A 3644-nucleotide genomic window follows, 5' to 3' on the forward strand; every position below is an offset into this window, starting at 1 on the left:
AAGGGGAAAAGCTATCGCTATGACGTAAAATGGGTGGGGCGAGAGGACTTTTTATCATATTTTTTAACGACGACGACCTACTAATATCTTTCTCAGACAAAGTTAGATGTAGGTTGTGACGTAATCAGAGGCGAAAATTTTTTTTAGCGTTGCTGTGGAGGCTTTTCGAGTTAGATTCTGAAATGCAATTATAAAAATAATCCTCTAACGGTTTTTTTTTCACCCTCAGATTTTTATATAAATAGAGGGAAATTTAAATATCATTTTATTTCTATGTGCTCTTGGCAGTTGCTCATGAAATTATTCTTTTTCTAATAAGTATTTCTTAAAAAAACATTAAATAAAATATCTAATTTAATTTATTCTTCATTTTGGTTAATTTTTAAGTAACAGATTTTGCTAATTTAATTTTATTTTATTTTATTTATTATTTTCGTTATGGAACACCCAAGTTCTCCTCAACCCTCAACATCGGCTGCTACTGACGTGAATTCTGGTATTGAGGTAAATTCTCGAACTAATTCCTCACATTCACCTAGACGTTTAGAAATTGAACTGCCGCTTTTTGTCCAGCCCTTCCTTCGTTCAGGTATGAACCAGAGGGCTTGTCGCTGGTTTTTTTTGTCATTTTTATTACCAAAGCTCGAAATTCTTATCGAATTCTTTACTCCTCGGAGTAAAAGAATTGCTTCTGGCTCATATAATCGTAATGATATTGATATCGGCTTCATTGTTGTAGAATTAACTGTACCGATGAAGAATCTCGAACTGAAAAAAAAACTTGAGGATGATTTAATTATTGTGAGCTCACCATGCATATGTGAGTATATTAAGAATTTCAATGCTTTGTATGCTTATGTATCTAATGCTAGTAGAGGAGTACCACTTAATCACTTTACTCCATATATGGTTGCTGAGAAACTAACCTTTAGCTTTAAAATGTTCACTGACTTTGCTCTTGCTCGTAATATTACTAACCCGATGACTTTAACTTATGAATATTCAGAAATATGTAATGAAACCACCACATTTCATGATGAGTTCACACAACATTTTGAAAATTCAAAATTATTTGTCGCGATGGCCGATCGTTTGAAGCATGCGGGGGCTGCGACGAAAGTTGTTCTTTCGTATGCTACAGAAATGATTTCACGGATCTCAAATGTTAATTATTTAATGAAAGAGATGAATGAAATAATTTCAAATTATTCTCAATTGGACATAGAGATTAGAGTTCAACATTATGCCTATGCAACATTATTAATTAAATTATATGGTCGTGTGAATTTGATGAAATTAGTCATAAACGCGTTAAATTGTTTTCAAAATGCTAAACCTAAAAATAGATGGCTTGCTTTGGTTGGGGATTTCGACGCGGGTAAATCAACATTAGCGGGAGGATTTAAAGATTTGTTTGGGGGTGTCACTATCAATATTAATTTAAAAGATGATACCCGCAGGATGTTCCAATTGGGAATGGCGATTGGCCACCGATTTGTAATTTTTGATGATGTCCGTGATATTGGCATTAAAAATTTAGATGATAATATGAGGGACTATTTGGACGGACATCACGAAATTATTTTGGAGCGAAAAAACCGGGATCCCGTCACACAATATTTTCCTCCGGGAATGATAACATCTAATTACTTATCTTTTCCGGAGGCACTGATGAGAAGAATTAGAATTATAAAATTAATCGCCCAACCGTCATTCTACAAAGCACATAAAGATTATTTTGAGGCCATCCGGTTCAATAAAACTACTCTTGTTGTCCGTAAGTATATATTAATTCCCTTGAATCAGTTACTTAAATATTTATTTGGTTAATAATTTTTTTTTTTTTTAAAGTGATACATGAGCTGAACTTATTAACATTGGAAGGTGTGGATAAAGAGAAACTTGACACAGCTCTTTGGTATAACACTCGAGAATGGTTTAATGCTGAACATGAGAGTTGTACATATTGTAATGAAAACGATGTTGAAAATTTTGAAGGTAACAAAATATTTATTTATTTATATACTTAATATATATATATAGTTTTATTTCAGTTCCGAATTTAATATATAATTGCCGGTTTTCGTCATACTCTTGTTCTTGATTGTGTCTCATTTTTGTTTTAATATTTTCTATTTAATATTATAAATTTATTTTAGTGCCGAACACCTCCACACAGCCAGGGCAGGTGTCCATCTGCCCCGGGGAGACTCAAAATAACATCATAGAGACCGAGACGAGTCCTGTGGCATCAAATGTTTCTAGTTAACCACCCTTAAAGATGTCTGCCATTAGAGTAGTGGCACATTTCTGCAAAAGCAGTTGCGTAATTAGTTCAATCAAATTAACTGTGAAAGAAGCTAATAAACAAATCAACTCCATTATACCAAAGGTCAGCACAACAATCAGTGTTTACGGCTAGTAAAATCTACATATATATTCCCACTTTGGTTTTTGGATATTGTTTTAATATTACTGAGACTCAGATTTTAATATTTCAGAATGCTCTCAGCAGAAGAAAATGTAATGTTTTTTTTTTTTTATTAAAGTCTTTAACATAGTTAATATTTTATTCTTTAGCATGCTTTTGTTTCACGAGTATCTTTATATGAGTATTTTCTTTTTAAAATTCTTTTGTTATGCTGGCATTCCTAAATTAAATTCTTGAATTAATTTAGTATTAAAATAATTTATCGTTTTATTTCATATTTTTATTTTAATTTATTTAATATTTATTTTTCAATCATTTTTTTTTAAATATTTTTATCTGAATGTTTCCTCTCCCGTAAGAGATGAGAAATACCAGTCGTTTTTGTGTTAAGCAGCTTTAGGGTGCTGGCGTCTATGTGTGAATGGAGTATTATATTACAATAGTCCAGGGCTACAAATTGGAAAGTGCAGGGCACTCTTCAAGTGTTGAAGAGAATGGAAAAATATATAGTGGAGTCAACGCTGGGACTGGAACCCGGTTGTAATATGTACCCAGCTGCAAAAGAACTAATCGGCTTCATTAGGTGGACTGAGCTGTTATGATGGTTATTTAACTGTATAAGGTGAAAGGCTGATATTGGTTTTAAAGTGACTGTAAAATATAAGGAAAATCGGATAGTTCTAAATAGGAAATATAGGCCAATATGCCTATAGGAAATATTGGTCTATTTCGTATAGATAGAAAAATATCAGAAAATAGCGGCAATTTGAAACACTGTTGCTAGGGCGGTTTGAGCTTGTCATTTCGCCTTTTGTTGTGGTTAGAAGAAAAGTACGATTTTTTTTAATATTTTTGATAAATATTCTGATTTTTTTTTGTCTAATAAACGCTAATAAATGGAAAAATGTTTTTTTTTGTGTTTACGATACTTACTGCGCAATTTACATCAAATACCTAAATAATCTTTTCAAAACCGTGAGACAGAAATATACAGAGACAGAAATTTATGAGACAGAAATTTACATTACCATGTTTTACTTCGAATGTATGACGGAAATGTTTTTTACTATATATTTATTTTTATACTATTTTTGTGAAGAGATTCAGATTTAAAATCAAAGACTACTTGGACCATTTAAAAAGTGGTTGTCTAACAGAAAATAGGCTTGATGACGAAAATTCTGAAGAGAAGTGCCGCGATGTAGCTGAAATT

At 32.0% G+C, this 3644-nt stretch overlaps 1 long non-coding RNA gene across 1 annotated transcript; it reads left to right on the forward strand.

The window, feature by feature from the left end:
• The first annotated feature begins 493 nt into the window (after positions 1-493).
• LOC147808540 (uncharacterized) lies at positions 494-3644 on the forward strand. The gene is made up of 3 exons (XR_015434343.1): positions 494-589; positions 1852-1998; positions 2160-3644. It is a non-coding gene; the product is annotated as an uncharacterized LOC147808540 (long non-coding RNA).

Source organism: Parasteatoda tepidariorum, chromosome 5 (genome assembly GCF_982258835.1).
Source record: "Parasteatoda tepidariorum strain Cologne lab strain chromosome 5, Ptep-v5.0, whole genome shotgun sequence".
NCBI classification, from domain to species: Eukaryota; Metazoa; Arthropoda; class Arachnida; order Araneae; family Theridiidae; genus Parasteatoda; species Parasteatoda tepidariorum.